Genomic DNA, 20,474 nt, shown 5'->3' on the forward strand with positions numbered 1-20,474 from the left:
CAGATGTTTCAGCAGATAGAGGGGTTGGCTTTACCTGAAACACGTGGATTCAAATCAGAGCTCAGACATGGATTTCCTCATTGGGTGGTCTTACTTAACATGGTCTTTGACCTTCAATTTAACACCTCGAAATGGAACAGTAATTAGCTGTAGTGCTATAACTGGATTTCCCCCCTGAAGATTGTCAAATTTATAATTGTGCCTGCCTGCATCAGGCCTGATTTTCACTCTGTTGCTGGGGTGGCCAACAGGAACTTAAAGGAAGACTTAGATCAGGGAGATCAGAGAGATCAACAGTGTCAGAAAGGGGGTTAAACACTCCTCTTCAGAGTGCCATCATGGGTCAGATTGAAATTGGATCCTCTATGAGCCGTTTAGAGTAATAATAAAAAGGGTGGAAAGGTGATGGTGAAAAGCCAGGAAATTATCATTGATCTCCTGGAGATTGCATCATGCGTGGTTTGGCCCTGAACCTTGGCAGTAGCAGTAATGTATTGCTAATACTAAGTCTGGAATCCTGTGGAAGAGAAGGGAATCCAGCATATTTATGTAACCTTGGACTCAGTAACAAGGGTTCCAGGACATCCTTTGCTTCTTTAACCCATCTCCTAAGTCCAACCCAAATGGCAATACCTGTGCTCAAGTGAGGAGGGGGTATCAGCAGGGGGAGCCAATATGGTGCTCACCAGAAGTTGCTAAATGCCAGCTCCCATCAATCCCAGTCAGCATAGCCAGTAGTCGGGGATATTCAGAAATATAGTCTAATAGCATCTGGAGGACACCCTCAGATACCTCTGTTTTGCTCTATTCTGGCTCAATCCAGTGCTGCCTGCTGCCTAAAAGCCTGAGACCGCAATTGGGATATCACACACACACACACACACAATGTGATCCAACAGCAGTAATAGTTCAAATTAATTAAAAAAATAATAATGTGGGGTTAAAGGGGGTGGCAGAAAATGCAGGGAGGTGGCAGAAAGAGGGGTATGTGAAAGAGAGAAGTTGGGACCTGGGTGCTTTTTTTGCTTGGGCCCAACCTGACCGCACTGTGGCATGCCGCTCCTGGCAAACTGCATGCAAGAGAACACAACCATCAATAGGGAAAGGGTTTTCCTGCTGCTAGATATCCCAAAAGAGCAAAACTCTGGGGGTGCAGTTTGTTGGTCAGTGTTAGAACACAAGGCCAGTGGCATCTCAAGTCCACTATCCAGTTCTCACAGTGGCCAACCAGATGCCTGTGGGAAACCAGCAAGCAAGCAAGACGTCTGAACACAAGAGCACTCTCGCCTCCTGTGGTTTCCAGCAACTGGTATTGAGAAACATTGCTGCTTCTGACCATGGAGACAGTGTACTGGGATTGTTCCGCCGTGATGAAGAAAATACAAATGACAGGTCTTGGAAAAAGAGAGAAGGGAAATGTTCTTTGCTGCAGACTTTTGCACAGTTACCATATTTTTTGCTCTATAGGACTCACTTTTTCCCTCCTAAAAAGTAAGGGGAAATGTGTGTGCATCTTATGGAGTGAATGCAGGCTGCACAGCTATCCCAGAAGCCAGAACAGCAAGAGGGATTGCTGTTTTCACTGCACAGCGATCCCTCTTGCTGTTCTGGCTTCTGAGATTCAGAATATATTTTTTCTTGTTTTCCTCCTCCAAAAACTAGGTGCGTCTTGTGGTCTGGTGCATCTTATAGAGCAAAAAATATGGTATCCTTTCACTATGCCTATTTAAGCCAATTCCCAGACAACATTGATGCCTTAATACAAGAAGGGATGGAAGGAGAGAAGAATGGTGCTACTTGTGTTGTTAGCTCCCTTTCTCCAGTCTCTTGGCTTTCCTGCTAGCACCATCAAACAATTTAATGCCAGGGGAACCCAAAAAGCTTTTCCAAAACCACCATTCCCTCCTTTGGGGCAGATTTCTCTCTTACCGTGACCACTAGTGTCAACTCATGCACTATTCCTGAACAGTACTGAACAGAACTGAACAGTAGTTAGCAGATCTTTAAGCCCGCCTGAAGGGCGTCTTTGTCATTGTCACTTCACCACTCCCTGCCTTACAGCTCCAATCAGACAATCTGACAAGTCCAAAGAACTTCTCTCTCTCCACTGTCCGAACTACCAGAGTGTTGAGATCAAAATGAGAGCTTCAGCTCAGAGAGAACAGCTCCGGCTGGTTATCAGGCCAGATTCAGAAAAGCCCTCAGGGGAAGGACAAAATTGTCTTGTGGAAAGAAATTTTCTTCTCCCAACTGCTCTACACTGGCTCAACTTTCCCTGCGTGCTCACTTATAAAATAACAGGAGACTGCCTCTGAGGAGGAAGGTGAAGCAAACACTCACAGCTGTCAGTTAACGGTCACTTGCAATGACCTTAGTGCTTGTATCTGTAGGTTCATCATCAAAGGAGACAACTTCCCCAAAGTGTTTTACAGTTCATAAATATGGTGGTTGCCATATCCCTCACAGACATATGAGCAAAGGAATATCATCAAGACCAGTCATTCCCAGGAGATATTGCCGTGACTACGTTGTTTTCAATGCATAGCAGAAGACCCATGTGCTAACTGGCCGCTCATGAGGGACTGAAATTGCTTTCTGAAAAGCACTAAGTGAAGACAGAGAGACAACCCTCAGGTCAATTTCTAAGCATTCATACCATGGGCCACCTCATGCATTGTATTTTTTAAAAGCTTAAAAAGATGTGCAGATTTTTATTTGTTTATTAATTTTCCAATTTACACATTACATCTATACAACTCTTACCTGAATCTTACATAGACTTCCCGACTTATCTTCCGTTGACATCCTACTTCAAATCCTTGGTTTGCTACAACTCCTTATATTATCTCTTTTCTCCCTTTATTTTCTCCCTTTTCTTTTCCTTTGTCTTGTCTACTATTGCTCATAAGCTTATCCTACCATGATGCCACTCTTTTTACAGCATTCTTCAAAAGTTCCCACAAGTCTCTTGTTTTCTTTTCCTTTTAATTTCTTATTTTGGCCATCAAGTTCACTAATTCAACAAACCCTATTAATTTCTGCAACCAATGTTCATTTGTCAGAACAATCCTTTCTTTCCAATTTTTTGCATAAGTTATCCTTGTGTAGATTTTGTAGGGTGTGTGTGTGTGGTTTTGTTTTGTTTTTACTCTAAACAAAAGGAATAGGATGGCCAAAAGTCATCTCGATGTCGTTGCTAGTGCTTAGAAAAGATTAGGGATTTTAAATCTGCTCAATCTACAAAATGCAGGAATTGTCATGTGCAGGACTATGCGTATGCTGCTGTTCCGTTGAATGTACTGCATACAACTGTGGGTTGTACTGGACAATATGCACCCCTTCCCATTATTACTGTTATAAATGCCTGCCATTTCTCTCCTCTCAGCACACTGCCCTACCTCCACAATTCCCCACACATCCAGAAAGATGTATTTACACCCTAAGTCACATGTGACATGCACGGACTATGGAGTTGGGTCTAATGCACTGGGCGGACAGTTTAATTTAAAAAAAAACAACCCATCATTTTGACAGGATATTCTTCAATCCTTTGCACTCTTACTCTGTGCTAATCATCACTGAATTATTGAGAAATACTTTTGATTAAAGACCATGTTAGTAATGACTCATTTTCGATGGCTTGAGCCCTTTTATCTTAATTGGTCATGTGATTATTTAATTGGGCCTTTTTGCCTTGTGCAGTGACTCACCTTCCTTTGCATTTAATAGTGTTTGTATATGGGCAAGAACACTTGTGGATGAGACTCAAAATCCTGCTTGCAGCCTCTCTGTGTAAACTCAACATCCCACATCTCCTTTAATGGAAAGATGTTTTTTAAAAAGGCAAAGTGAGATTTGTGTCACTGTTTGATTTAACTGTGAAATATACCTAATCTTCAAGTGCATTACTTATGTGCTTTGCTTTGATAGATAAATGCTATTGCAGTTATTTATTCCACAAGATGTTTGGATTTTGTCAAACATGCATATACAAGCAAAATCTAAATATTAATGGAATGAAAATATTTAACAGAGTTTGACAGCTTGAGGAAGGTGGGGAGGAAGCAGATAGAAGGAGACAGACTGCAAAGACTGCTTAGGCACTTAGGAACTACATAAGGGCTCAGATAGAATCATAATATTATCAAGTTAGAAGGAATTCAGAGTGTCATCTAGCCCAACAACCTGCAATACCAAATCACAGCTTTAGTTCTCCTTTGAAGATGGGGACATAGCCTCTCTATCCGGCTACAGAATCTATCTTAGCACAAGGGTTGTATTTCTTTTTGGGCAACCTCCCAGGAGAGACATTTCTACATTGGCATTAACAGCACAAATCCCAAACATGTGCTCCTATACAGCTATTATCCCACAGAGTACAGCAGAGCCTATTCTCAAGTAAATGTGTATAGCTTTGTACTCTAACAGTTCGATCCTGTGACTGCTGGGAGGGTATCAGATTCAGAGGAGTGCCAAAGTGCCAAAGACTATTAAATAAAGCAATGGCTCTTTAAGATACTAGGTACCTTCCCATCAGGAAGTGAGGCCTACCAGGTTGGTCATGGAGTAGAACATGTTGAAGGACACAGGTTCCACATCTCTGCTTTATAAGATACGAGGAAGTCTTTGCACCCCTCTGAAGCAACTCCCCATATTATAGATGAGTGCTCTGTCCAAGGTTCTGATTGGCTGTTTTTAGTTTTAGCCTGATTCTACTCTATGAACCAAGTCTAGACCTGCTGACCAATAATTTACCTTGTTGAAACTTTCCTTTGCTTACCACAATCTACCTTTTATGGTCAAGACTCTACCATGTCTGAAGCTACACCACCCAGATATGAAATATCACAATCACAGCTCACTTTCCTGGGAGCTCCAAACCTAGAAGGGACAGAATAGTTGCAGACCTACATGGTTACTACCCTGTGCATACATGGCACTCCCGTATTCTCACATTCGCCTATGTACTTCACTGGAATCAGCAGAGATCCTTTTTTAATTTCAATATTTACAGAGAGAGGCTGTAGTACCCAACCTCTTGGATAATGGTGTTGTCTCAAGTGAATCTCCGCCCTCCCGTCTCTCCCACTTCCTCATTCATCACTTCTATGGGTGTTGCTACGTGCCCTCTGCCTTTGAGCTCTTTATTCTCCTACTTTCAAGGCTCGCTGGGTTCTGGGAGATGGAGGGTCTGGATTGCTTTCTAGTGACTCTGTGTCTGTCAGCTGCTGTTCTGCTTCTGCCTCCCCTCCTCCTCTTCCATTATTTCCCAACTTTTCCCCTCATTTTCCTCTGAGCTGTGACCCCCCACAAATGACTGCTGTAAATCTATACTGTCTTCCTCTTCCTCCATGGGGAGGCGGTCTCCACCATTCCTCCTCTGCCCAGTTCCTAACACTGCCTCAAGGACTGATTCCATATGAACCTACGTGGACCCTGAGATCATCCTCAGAAACCCTTCTTTGTGTGCCTCCTTCACAAGAGGTTCAGAGGATGGCAACATGAGAATGGGCCTTTTCTGCAGTGGTTCCCCATTTCTGGAATACTATCTCCAGGCAGGTTCCACTATTGACTTCATTATACACCTTTAAGAGCCAGGCGAAAACGTTCCTCTTCGACCAGGCCTTTGGCTGATTGGTATCCAATGCCTTTTAAAATGTGTTGCAGAAGGGGGGGGGGGTTTATTGGTTTGTTTTTGTTCTTATTATGTATTTTTAATTAACAACAGCAACAAATTAAGATGCAAAAAAAGATATTTGTTAATTGACAATGGAAATCTTGAATCCTTGGAAATACTGAGCTATTTTTTTCTGGGGAAAGCATTGTGTATCTTCGTTCACAAAGTGAGTAAAATGATGCAACAGTTAAAACTAGCAAAGAGATGAAGGTGTCAGCAAAGGCAAAGAAAAATTTAATCATTGTTACACACAATACAGTAAAAATTGACTTATACTTATTATCATCCAGGATTTGAACAGCAGATTTATTCCCAAAGAAAGTTGCAGCTTATAATGCACAAAATAGTTTGATTAAACCACAAAATGAGATCCAAGTATCAGATGCAATTATCAGAAAAATTGCATATTGTGCTCTATTTGTATAGGTAAACAGGGAATTATTATTTCTATAGATAAGGATAATATAATTGCTTATTTGGTAGGATGTGTTGTTTTTATTACAATGTTTAATACCACTTTCCCTGAGGCAAGACTTTACAGTATTATTTCTGCTTCACTTGTAGACTGTAAACTATATTTAAAAGAATAGCTACACTTTGCTCTGTTTACCATTGTGGATTAATATATTTACTCAGCCACAAAATCCAAAATACATGTTTAAGCTTCCTTAATTTAGTTCATGGAAATTTTTGGTCACAAAGCTTTGTGAAGGATACACTTTGACCACAACATGAATCCCATTCAATCTTAGTTTTATTTACTGATTTAAGCAACTTGGGGAGAAGGGAGCTTTTTCTTCCAGTCAATTTCAAAAGCTTAGACTTGGCCCTAGCATATGCTCTCAAGACTTAAGCCAGTTGCAATCATCTGAATAGTTAAAAGTTAGCTGTAAGTTCTGTAGGAGACACGAACATGGCACTTCGTGAACTGCCTTAGAATTAATCAGTTCATTGGTCTGTCTAGTACAGGCATAGACAAACTCCGGCCCTCCAGATGTTTGGGACTACAATTCCCATCATCCCTGACAACTGGTCCTGTTAGCTAGGGATGATGGGAATTGTAGTCCCAAACATCTGGAGGGCCAGAGTTTGCCTATGCTTAGTCTAGTACAGTATTGTCTACACAGAGTGGAAATGGTTTCCTTGAGTTTCAGACTGGGAATATTCCCATCTCAATCCAGAGATGCTGTGGAATGAACCTGGGACTCTCTACACGCGAAGCTGGTCTCTATCATTAAACTACAGCCCTTCTCCATGACTTATAGTGAGGGTAAAGGTAAAGGGACCCCTGACCATTAGGTCCAGTCGTGACCGACGCTGGGGTGGCGGTGCTCATCTCACTTTTTGGGCCGAGGGAGCCAGCGTACAGCTTCCGCATCATGTGGCCAGCATGACTAAGCTGCTTCTGGGGAAGCAGAGCAGTGCACGGAAACACCGTTTACCTTCCCACCAGAGCGGTACCCATTTATCTACTTGCACTTTGACGTGCTTTCAAACTGCAAGGTTGGCAGGAGCAGAGACTGAGCAACGGGAGCTCACCCTGTCGTGGGGATTCGAACCACCAACCTGCTACAGTTCCCAACCTGCTACAGTTCCCAACCGCAGCGGAAGTGTGTAAAGCAGCCTAGTTTCCAGGCCCTAGTGCCTGGAAACTAGGCTGCTTTACACAACCTTCTGATCGGCAAGTCCTAGGCTCTGTAGTTTAACTTACAGCGCCACCCACATCCCATTATAGTAAGGATATTGTTTGTAAATACAAACATTAGAAAGCTATCTAGCATGAGTGCAAAATTATCAAGGAAGGGAATCTCCAGTTGTCAGCTTCTGAGTACAGTTATGTGCCTCAATTTCCTCATAGTTTTTCCCATCCATCTGAAAATTCAGCCTAGGGTAATAAACCATGGAAGAGGAGCTGTCTCAGGTAAAATGTGAAGCTGAAAGCGGAAGAGATTGATTGAAAGAGCCAGTTGCCTGAGGGACAAGAAAGAAAATAGGGAGGGAGAAAGTCTTTGTAGCATCTTTCTCTGAAAGAGAGTAAAGGGAGAAACAATGGTTGGCCCCTAAGTCTTGAATACATAAAAACCAGCAGTTGCCTGGATCTGCCCCCAGCCTTAAACAGAACAATATGACACTCTTGGAAACCTGCCTTCTAGCCACAGACATCAACAAAACTACAATGCCAAAGGCTCCTGAGCCATCCCACCAATTTTGCAGTTCATGTGCAACTAATAAATTATATAATGAGTGAACAGCAATTAAATGATGGTATTATGATGTAAAGTAAGCTCACATTATAAATCTATACTAGATAGCAATTTAAATTACAGGGCAAACTGGCAGTCGTCTTTTTCTGCGTAGGGTCTAAGATAAGCAATAAAGTTCACGTTTATGCCCAGATCCATCCTCCACTAACTCAATCCTTTTTTCAGACAGCAAAAGAAGCAAGATAAGAATTCCTGGGTGATAAAGTGGTTTTAGCTAAGACTATTATCCCACTATCTGTAACTAAATTCTCCTGTAGGGAACGGCCATTGACTTTCCATGAATAGTGCCCTTTAACCAAGGACATTCAAGACTCATTTGTACAATAAGCCCTTTAAAATGGTTCACCTTCTGATGTAAAAAAAAAATGGAGTATTATTTTTCTTCATGGAGGAGATGAGATAGTAAGACAAAGAAAGGCTAAGGGAGGTAAATGTGCAGCAATGCAGGAAGACTGTGTGTGAATATTACAATAGTGTTGATTCTACTTGTTTTATTTGCATGAGGAATAACACAAGCAGATCACTGCAGTCCTGTTCTCCTCTTACTGTGTGAATCTTTCAGTGGGGTTCATTTTTAAGTATTTCCTTCTTTTCTTAGAAAGTGTTACTTCAAAGCCTGCATAAGTTTGGGATGTTGGTGGATGGTTAAGCAATAGACCTGCCATGCCACCCATGCTAATCCTGGTAACCAGGCTAGCAACATGGAGTACCATGGATTCTGGACATGCTGATTCTAAATTTGCTCCAGCTGAAAGCATTGTTAGCAAGTCCATGTTTAACGGACCACTGAGCCAGCATGGAGTCTTCCCTTCACTTGCAACTGAGAATCATCTGTGTCTCCAAGGAATAAACTGCAAGTTAACCAACAACTGTAGAAAATTTAGATTCCACTGGGGAACCAAGATGAATGTCTGTTACACTAGAAGGGGTAGGCTTTTGATTTAATTAGAAGGTAAATTAATGTACTCTGTAGTGGAAACTTGGCTGCAGCTGACACTACCTTGGCAACAAGTTTGCTCTCACAAATTGACTATGGATTTTCTTAGAAATGACTTCTTATTCTATTTATTTCAGATGGTTAACATATTTGTGTGTGATTGCTTGACATGAATTGTGCAGATGTTTCTCCAACCAGGAGGGGGAGGGAGGCAAACCACATGAGTCCCCCTTAGCCAGAAAGGTGTGAGGGGGGGAAAGTACCTAGTCTAACCAGATAGTTTACCTCACTGAGGGATATAGAAAACAGGTTCAAACGCCTTCACCCAACATATATCTCTGCTGAAAATAGAGGACGTTGCTTAAAAAACGTTCAGAAACACTTGGTTACCATTTATTTTTATTTATTTTGTGTGCAGTTTCTGACACCCACTTTCCTACCTGGAGTTTTAATTGGACTCAGGTGGGATGATTCAGCCTTGCCTTGCACCTTGCACAATCATTTCCAGGCATGTAAGCTGTGTGTTAACATTTCCATTCTGATGTGGTCAGATTTTTTTTTTTTTTTTAACACTCACTTCTCTCCAGCTATACACTGAGCACGAAGGGTTGCAGAAATCCAAAAGCAGCAGCAAAACGCATCAATTGCCGAGGCAGATGGAATAGCTAAACGGTGCTAATGGCGTTCCCAAACTAGCCAGGAGAGCCGACTTGTTAGCAGGCATTGCAATACAAGCAGTTCTGGCAGGAACAGTTAATACACAACTCCTGCCAAGGACACAACAGCTGATTAGCTGCGAGGAGAACTTCCCAGGGCAGGGGCAGCCGTGGTCCTCTGAGCCCTGTAATAGGACTCTTGTAGATACATTTACCTTTGCATGGTGAGGCCTACTTCCTACCGCTGTTCAAAACAACTGCTTTTCATGAGCCACTGAACACACAGACTTGCTGCTTACTTTCCGGCCCCCAAAAGCCAAAGTACAAAATCAGCGCACAGATAATTTCCGATGCTTGTGTTATGGTTTATTCTCAGCCAAGAAAGCCTAGCTAGTGCAAAATACTGGGCTCTTTATTGTGGTGTTTCCTTAGCACAAAAAGAGCTAATGTGGTGCTCTCCAGCTGTTTTGGACTATAGCTCCCATCAGCCCTGGTTATTGGCCATGCTGGCTGGGGCTGGCAGGATTGGCATTGCACAACATCTGGTGGGCTCCAAATTGGTGACTACTGCCTTAGAAGCTGAATAATGACCAGTCTGAGATTTCTCCAGTGATGTTGTGCCATTCTATTCATACAGAAAACTTTGTGAACCCTGGCACAGAAGAAAAAAGAGAAGGCATTTGGGGTTGGGCCACAGAAGGTTTATTGGGATCAGCAGTGATTGCAGGGGATAGCGAACATTGTGATGGGTGGAAGACACTACACAACTGGATTTATCCAGAATCCTCCTGCTGTTTGGGGCTGTTATCAGGGTTTTCCATGATTATTATTTTTCAATGCATTCATGGATAATTATGTGAGAATTTCAAGGGTGTTGTGAGAAAGCTATTCTGTTATCGTGTAGATGAAAAAGATATGGTCCAATTCTTCCTAGGCAGAGAATTGCAGCTAAGGTACGATTCCTTAGCAAGGTGTCTCAGGTGTTAACAGATACATCCCTGATGTTTGATTTCTCATTAGTCTTCATGACCAGTCATTTCCAGAAAGCACATTCCAAACTAAATGGGCTAATGACCTGATTTAGTAAGGGTCACGTCCGTGTTCTTGAGTGGCACATGAGGTTAAGTGTTTGGCAGATTTGTGTCTGTGACAAACAGTGTTTGCCTGGCTGCTCTATGAGCTGCTTTTTCAGTACCACATGGTTTGAATATGAAGTAATAGTTCTCAAAATAGTGATCCATGAGTGATGTCACTTTAATGGTCCTTCAATTGCTGTTTTCTGGATCTCTCTTTCTCTCTATTTCTCCCGCTGAGAATCCATATTATCAATTCCCCTCCCCGCCTCAAAATATTTATTTCCTTTCCTTGTTCATAGATGAATCTTCTACCTTGCCCCTGCATCCCTCAGTGCACCTTTGTATTATTTATCTGCTCGCTCTCTGGTTTCTGTACCATTTCCAATATATTATCGTTTGCAAATTTAATACTGTTTACTTCCCATCGTAAATCATTCATGTTGCTGAGCATGATTATTGCAAATACGGATTTCTTGGCAGCACCTTCTGCATTCCAACACATTTCTGTCTGTCATTAATATTAGCTTCCAGTCCTTCCAAAATTAAATTGATCTTATGAGAATTGATGCTAATGCTATGCACTGTCACTTCCATCCTGTCTTTGTTACTTATATATGTTTCCTCAATGAGTGTCACAGGTTATTTATGAATGGCATTTTAATAGAATGTATTAGGGATTGTGTGTGGAAATATAAACCCAACCCAACTAGGGGAGGATAACTTGCTTTAGGGAGTGAACAGAGTGCAAAGAAGATATTATCTATGGTGTCTCAAAGGATCCCATCGTCATTAAGTATAGTGCCAACCTCTTAACAAGATGCTCAAAAAAGTAGGACAGAAGTTTGGATGGCCTGAGAAGATTACCGGTAATAATAATAATAATAATAATAATAATAATAATAATAATAATTTATATACTGCCCTTCATCTGAGATTCACAGAGTAGTTAATGGTACAAAAACACAAAAATACACAATACATACACCAAAAAACAATACATAAAGGCCAGGATTGGTCTTATATGAACAAACTGTCTTGTCCTGGTGATTGGGCATACATGATTGGATAACAGAGGCCAGAATTTCCATATGTACACTTCAACAGAGAATAACTCAATGCTGTTCAGTGTAACAAACTGTTGAGCTGTACATTCATCCAGTTATGTACATCTAATGTTCAATGAGTGTACAGTCTGTGTACCTGTACACCCTTTCACACAAAAAACACATGCACATGTGTACAAAGATGAGGGTTTTTTGGTTGTTATTTTCCTCTTTCCACAATTCCAGTGCAGAGCTTCCTGGTGCAATATTTTGCCTGAATTACAGATCTCACCTCTGTCATGACCTCTTACAAGGTTTTTGTAAGGATATAGCAGGATATGCTCAGCCGTTTGAAAACTCAAAAGAACAGGTGCTGATTTATCATCACCAGCCTTATAAGATGAGGAAGAAGAAGCTGTCCTTTTTTCCCTTCATATGTGTGAATTTCTGGAGCAGATGCATTTTCCTACAGAGACAGTTGGTGCCTTCGCACTCGCATGTCCTTTTGAATGCCTAGTCTCTCCCAGGTTCGAGACAACATGCAGAACTGATCCAGCACTCGGGAAACTGTCTTGGACTTCTTCTCCGCCATGGCTAGTGTTCATTTGCACTGGTAGGGTGGAAGGCAGGAAGCCAACAGTAGGCACAGCCAGAGCCAATGACTGCCAGAGGCGACTCATTCTTCTTGTATCCCCATCCTTCTCCCTACTGTGTTCTACAAATGCAACACTGAGACTAGTTGTAAATAAGAAGGTGGGGAGTGGCTGAAGACAGACTGAGACCGTGCCCCATTTGTCTAATGGACCAACCTGTATGGCTTCCTCTCCTGCACTCTCTAGCACTCAGGCTTTAGGACAGCAAATAGGTAATTGGACTAGAATCAGACCAGAAAGACTCATATGTCTTGAAGTGTGTTAAAGGGCAGTCTAAACACCACATATATGCCACTTTTGAGTCCTACATAGTATAATTCCACTTACGGCTTTGTCTGTAAGACTAACAAGGAACAAGTGTATTTGACGAAGATCTTCACACCATTCGCATCATAAGAAGCAGGGGGGTTTTTTTGTCTTTCTCCTAATTGCTTTGTACAATTATGCCATGGACTTGTAACAGAATAAAGCTTACATGGAGACCGTGTGATAATTGCACACACTGAACTAAATTTGAATGAGAGTTTATTTTTGAAAATGGGAAAGTTGCAGAGGTTTCACTTTGATTGATGCTGTCTTGGTTCTTTTATTGTGGTCCACAGTGTATATTTTTTTATTTTAGCCATGTGTTTTTTTTACACATATGCACACAGCTTTTATAATTCGTATTTGAATTAGGTCTGGATTTATCACCCTGTGTGTTTATTTGATTGTCATATTTAAACGGTTAAAAACAAAAGGGAAATGTTATTAGAGAACTGAAAGTTTCTCAAAGTTTTGGAAAACTTGGATCTTGAGGGTTCTAGTGCCCTCTAGTGTATTAATAATCTTTTAATATTTTCCAAATCTATTCTCTCAGTCATATAGAAATTTGATAAGTTAAATGATTATACTTTATTTGAAGAGATGCTTATAATTATAGGAAGCACGTGACACAAATCCAAAACAGGAATTCATTATGTCTTCCAAAGTTCAGATGTGTAGAATCTGACCATGGTGACCCCAAGCAGTAAATGCATAGACAATGATATCCTGCTGGTTGTACTGGCAGAGGACAAACATGCATTTTCCCCTAAAGAAATATTGCTGTGCAGCTTCCAAAGAACACAAGGCACAAATAAGGTGGTCATTTTTGTCTCCAATCAAACTCTGGTGGCAGTGTATGTGTGGTCCTTGAAGAAATTGCTATCATAAAAAATGTCCATCACTATGACATTTAATGAAAACTATGTTGCATTTTGCAAAATTACATGTTACTGTGGAATTTTTTACCAAAGCAGATTTAACCTGGGGTAATCATCGACTAAGCATGTGGTTTAATGTTGGCTTTATGCACTTAGAAGACCTTCATCCAAAAAAACATGCACTCACTGGTAGATTTGTCATGTCCAAAATTCAAGTTGCATTTTATACAACCTTCTCCTAAATTTGTTTAACATGAGTGAAAATGATGCTTGCCAAATGTAGCAAATATACTGGGAGTCAGGCTAGAACCTGCTGTATTGGAATGTAGATCTGGAAGGCAGGAGCCTATGGTGCAATTTACTCTGTTGGAAAGGCAGAAGGTTATGCTTCTGATTCTTATTTCAGGCCTCACCAATATAAAAACTTCATTCAGCTCACTAAACAGGGCTGATATTGTACCACCCTACTCTCTTTTGAGCCTGGAGAGTGCTCTGAGAAGGAAGGGGAGAGTTGGTAGATCTATTTGCCCTGCTGTTGTATGAACCACTGGTGAAGAAGAGGGAAGAGGCTTTAAAAAACCCACCAAATGGTTAGACATTAAGCCTACTGGATTGTCTACTTTTATCATACATTGTGGGTATGGATGTTGCATGTCTGCCCAAGTAGCACCTCCACAACTGATGAATTATAAATACTATATATTGTACACAGCACACCCATGTACTTTGCCAGCATGAGATATAATGAGACCTTCTGCTAAAGAGCTGCACTGAACCATTCACTGTGCTTGGACGAGTGGCTTCAGCTGCTGTGAATGGCACCAGTCAGATCTATTGTATAGGATTGGGTAGATAGTAGCTATTAAATTTCAGTATCTATGGGTGGTGCCTGTTGTTATTGTCCATGGAGTTTTCTTGGCAGGGATACTGGAATGGCTTGCCGGTTCCTTCTCCAGGCAGATCACATTTAGTCTAAGCTCTTGGCTATAACCTGTCCATCTTGGGTGGCTCTGCCGGGCATAGCTCAAGCCCCTTTGCCACGACAAGTAGTGATGCATGGAATTGAGAGCTGGACCACAAAGAAGGCTGGTCACAGGAGAATTGATGCTTTTGAATTATGTTGCTGGAGGAGTCTCTTGAGTGTCCCATGGACTGCAAAATGATCCAACATATCCATTCTGAAGTAAATCAACCCTGAGTACTCACTGGAAGGACTGATCCTGAAGCTAAGGCTCAAATACTTTGGCCACCTCATGAGAAGAGAAGACTCTCTGGAAAAAACTCTGATGTTGGGAAAGATTGAGGGCACAGGGGAAAGGAGACAACAGAGGACAAGATCGTTGGATAGTGTTCTCGAAGCTACCAGCATGAATCTGACCAAACTGCGGGAGGCAGTGGAAGACAGGAGTGCCTGGTGTGCTCCAGTCCATGTGGTCACGAATAGTCGGACATGACTAATCAATTAAACAACATGGGTGGTGCCACTCAAATAGGCATGGGCCCAGTGCATTGAGTCTCAGGTTGTTGGGACTATAATTAGTTGGGGATATTGTACCTTGCCATTATGCTTCTGATCTAGGAATCATTGACCTAGACCAGGCAGGAAAGAAATACAAAGACATAATATATACCAGATGTTCATGTATGGTTTGGCTGAGGTATGTGATATGAGAACCTCTGTCCAAGGACTGCATTGGGCCATTTACTTCACTGGGACATGCAGCCCCAGTGGTTTTGGCTCCAGCTCACAACACTAGTCAGACCTACCATAGGATATAGGGCAGAGTGTAGCAAAACAATAAACAGACTTTAAAAACAAACAAAAAATGCAATCAAATTATCAAAACAAAAATTTTAAACAGAAGTGTCCACAATAATATTGCATGTCTAGGAAGGCATACCTGCACAAAAAAGATCAAAGTTTGATTTTGCAGGTAACTAAAGTTAGGCATTTTTAAAGCACTGATGAATTCACACCCAGTCTCAGTGTAGCCTACCAGCATGTCAGACATTCCTTAAACCATTTACACTTGTTAATATCATGTAACCAAGAGAACGTAAATGGAGAAGGACTTGGAAAGTGACTGGCTGAGAGAGAAATTTCAAATTACAAAGGGAAATTATATGTGCATATGCACACACCCAATGAAACAGGCTGTTCCCAGATGAATCTTTTAGATTATGTATAACTGGAGATTATGTATACTGGTCTCATCCTTAGAACAATTTAATTGATTTCCAGCCTGTGAAAGATCAGAAAACTGGAAAGAAGGTATTTTTTCTGGAGACTTCATACCTCAGTTTGATACACCAACTAGTAACAATAGCGCTAAAATCAGAAAACTCCACCAGATGACAAATGCTAAAAAGTCAGAGTGGGAAAGGAAAGTCTTTCTAATGTCAGAATTGGGGGGCAGTGAGAAATCCATGCTATTGTTCTGAAAATTGTGTCTCCTGTTCTTTTCAGTGCTGCATTGGGCTTGAAGACAAGAAAGCAATTTGTCGTGGCATTTGAGCCTCTGCTTTTCCAAGCAGCAATGAAGTCTCTCTTGTATTTTTTTGGCATAAGCTTTCTAGTACAGGCCCATTTTCCTCTCCAAGGAGCACCTAAATAACTCAGGAACTGAACAATTCTCAGCCTAAGTTGGGCTTCAGAATAGGATAACGGTGGAGTGGCCAACTTTGTTCACTCTTTTGGAGAGGTAGTTGGGTTTGTGTGCCTGTAGCTACATCACATTCAGTACAATTTATTGAACTGATTCAGTTTAATGTTCATAGCTTTTATAGAAAGGTTACGGAACGTAAGAAAAACCATTATACACAATCTGTCCCCCCCCCCCAAAAAAAGAGAATAGTCACTGATTCTTATTATATGTGGGACATTTGGGGTTTCCTGACTGAATTCTCCTATGTATAAAGTCTGAGCAGAATCGAAGACAGAAGGAAAATGAGAAGGCAGCAGCTTTCCAGATACTCTACACTTGACTATTGAAGAAAAGAAGGAAGCTTTCAAAAGAACAATGGCAGGACTTTATCCCATTATTACTCCACCATCTCCTTTTCCAAAGGAAATGGACAAAGCATAAATCAAATAAATGGCCTTGCCTGATACGAGCTCAGTCGTTTCCCCTCAAATCATACTATATCCTTAAACGGTACCTAAAATCAAACTTAGAACGTATTAAATAAATGTATAGAAAATGGTACGACAGTATGTAATACATACATCCCTCAGAGAAGCTGCCTGTAAAAGAACATCTGCAAAATTGACCTTGCTGCTCTCAGTGTGGGTGGGGAAGAATGCAACACCTCCTTCTCCTGCCCCTCCCCCCAAACTGTATGTTTAATTAGAAGGTGTGCTTTTTAATCTAATTAAATGTAAACCCTAACTACAAACTACTTCAGGACCAAATCCTGGGTGGGGCAGGTGGTTCCCAAACTAACCCAGAGTGGGTCAGGCTGATTTGGAATTATTATTATTATTATTATTATTATTATTATTATTATTATTATTATTTATTTCTACCCCACCCATCTGGCTGGGTTTCCCCAGCCACTCTGGGCAGCTTTCAACAGAACATTCTAAACAGAATAAAACCTAAAACATTAAAAACTTCCCTAAACAGGGCTGCCTTCAGATGCCCCCAGATTGAGTCCATGGGCCAGGTGTGGGACTGTATGTATTTATAAAACAGCATCTTTTGATTTCTGAACAGTTTTCGTAACTGATGGCTGCATTTTATTTCTGTATGCATTCGTCTTGCTGGAAATCATCAGCTAGATGGAGTTTCTGAAATGCTTCTATTTTCAGTCTTTTTAAATCATATACTAGCCTCCTAGTTTGCGGGGATTTATTTTGTATTCCAATGCAGCAGTGGGGGGCACCCATAAGCACTCGCAGCATGTCAGAAGAGGAAGATTTAAAATAAAAAAAAAATTTACAATATTTTTGGATGGGCCTCAAATTGCATGCAGACACAAATGTCTGAGGGGAAGATCAAAATATTAAGTTAAAAACAAAGAGCGAATTTTATCACTGTCTGACATGCACTGTCATTTTTATTTTCTGCAGTCCTTTTGGAAATAGTGTGGCTCCTCTTAATGACAGCTGGGTAGAATTTTGTGGTTCCAATTCCCTAGGTCCAGATTCCAGGCACACTTAATCCCCTTCCCCTCCCCATTACCTCCAGGCAACCAAAGTGTTTCTCAGTGAGGGAAACATTAGTGGATGATGACAGGAAGGGATGAAGCAAGACTTGAAATGTAGAAGAAGAAGCTTTCTTCAAAATGATGTGCATGAACTCAAGTCAAAAGAAAGGTGTGGGAAGACCTCTACATGTTTCCTTTCTTGTGCATAACACACTGTCAATCATGCACAAATAGGCATGCCATAAACTTTATGTAATGGGAAAAGCCATTCTAGATTTGATACCTAAATCTGATATTAAAAACCAATTTTAGATGGAGTATTGCAATTATATGAAAAGACAAGTTTTATTACATTGATATCCTATTTTTTCACAAGGTGGCATGGGAATAGCCATATAACAATACAGTGGTACCTTGGTTCTTGAGCATAATCCATTCCAGAAGACTGTTCAACTTCCAAAACCATTCAAAAACCAAGACGCGGCTTCCGATTGGCTGCAGGAGCTTCCTGCACTCAAAGTGGAAGCGGCGTCAGACATTCGGCTTCCAAAAAAATGTTTGAAACCTGGAACACTTACTTCCAGGTTTTTGGTGTTCAGGAACTGATTTGTTCATCAACAAAGCCATTTGAGAAACAAGGTCCCACTGCAGTTCCTATGCTGCCGAAAGTAATTTGTGGCAAATTTGTGTAACTGCAGCTGCTTTTCTTTCTTTTTTTTAAGAATACAAGCAGATGCTTTTCTCTTCCTGCATTGACTGATTACATGGTGAATTCCTCATGAGATTCAGCTTCTACGAGAAAAGATGCTAGGACACATAAAAATAACTGCACGAGAAAATGTTTATCCATGCTATCTGAGCATAAATTGAAGACGGTTAACGGATGCTATTAATTTGATTAGTGAACATCGTAAAATCAAACCAAACAAGAGAAAATGCACCCTTTGTCTTTCCTCCACTTGCCAGACATCTTCTTTTCTGTCAGTTTTTTAGCAATGGATCATAGTTTAAACTGACCTGGCTGCGTAATGGGCAGCTAGTGTCCTCATAGCTGATTCTGACCAAGTCTTGTTGATGCTTGCTTTTGTTATGCTCAACTATGGTTTAGCATTGTGTGTGGAACATGCCAGTGTCTTTTCTCTGAATAAAAGCTGATTTGCATGAACATTTCACCCAGCCTACATTTCATTTAGGCTGATCCAAAAGTCAACATAGACTTAAAAATGAACAAAAATCCAAGCAATTTGTAATTGCGTAAACTGGCCTTCAGCACCACCTAAGTATTAAATCTTCTTCCCTTTACTCTTCATATCCTACGGCATAAATTCTTGAGTTGTGCTGTGGAAAAAAGAAACATTTAATATATTGCTGCAGTGCAATATATTTCATTCTTAAACTTGTAGTCAAACCCTTGCTCATGTGTGACATACCCATTACTAATAAGGATTTTCCCCCATTCGGTTAAGAGGCCAATCAGTCTTTTCAGTGCCCTGGGATATATATATATATATATTTATAAGCACAAAGCCATCTTATCTCTCTTTTCACAGCATACAGGAGAAATTGGATATGGCAAATGGATCTAACTCAGTCTTTTAAAAGGAAGGTCAACTTTTAAAAAAATTGGTTAGGATGCAGCTAAGATTCAGTGAGAAGATAATATTCTATGCCTTCAGGCAGGCCACTCACCTATAGATTAGTATTTTCCTGAAAGAATACTTTTTTTAAAAAAGCTTTTCACCATATTTCACTCTTTCAACTTGGAAATAGACAAAATGATCCAAATGAATATCAATACAAAAAAATAAGTAAGTGTACAAAATGAACACAAAGTAATATATATAGATAGATAGCATTGCCAACCAATGAGGGCAACAATAGCTCGGTTAGACTTTTTTCCGTGAGGAAGCCAGGAAGAATTTGGTGTCCAATTTGTGACAATTCTCAGAAGAATACTGGGCAGCATGTAAAATACTCAGGGAATGTTTTGTCCAGAAACATCCAGAAGGTATCATGTTGACTTTGTTGTTGTTGTTTAGTCGTTTAGTCGTGTCTGACTCTTCGTGACCCCATGGACCAGAGCATGCCAGGCACTCCTGTCTTCCACTGCCTCCCGCAGTTTGGTCAAACTCATGCTGGTAGCTTCGAGAACACTATCCAACCATCTCGTCCTCTGTCATCCCTGTCCTCTGTTGTCCTCTCATCCTCTGTCATCTCTGTCTATGTTGACTAGACTTGGGTTAAGCTATATCTGTTGTGTGTGCTTTGGAATGGTACCTCTTAGGTGAATGAAAGCTTTTGCTCTGCACAAGACCTATCAGAAACTCTTGGGCTCTTTCCCTGGAATTGCTCCTGTAAACCTCTACTGCCAGACGTCAAGCAAGGCCTCACCCTGGACCAAACTTGGGTGCACTTTGTTTTAATTATATCAAAACATGACAACCATATGCATAGTTCAATAACTCAGTGGCACGCCTCCATTTTGCCTATGTATCTATTTAGGGTAAATTTAAAAAACTTATTTCATTACTAAGAAAATAAGCTAAGGTGGTTTCAGTGCTAATTACTGGAGATCATCCAAATAATAGAACTATGGGGTTCTAAATCAATAGAAGTCCATGCTATAGGGCAGAAAGGGGATAGTTATCTCCTGCATGGACTACTGCCATGCACTCTACATGGCACTCTACCAGAATGCGGCAAATAGACTGGTGACTGGGAGTGGCCGCCGAGACCATATAACACTGATCCTGAAAGATCTACGTTGGCTCCTAGTACATTTCCAAGCAAAATTCAAAATGTTGGTGCTGACCTTTAAAGCCCTAAACGGCCTCG

The sequence above is a fragment of the Podarcis melisellensis genome (genome assembly GCF_964234715.1).
Source record: "Podarcis melisellensis genome assembly, chromosome: 10".
In the NCBI taxonomy this organism is placed as follows: Eukaryota; Metazoa; Chordata; class Lepidosauria; order Squamata; family Lacertidae; genus Podarcis; species Podarcis melisellensis.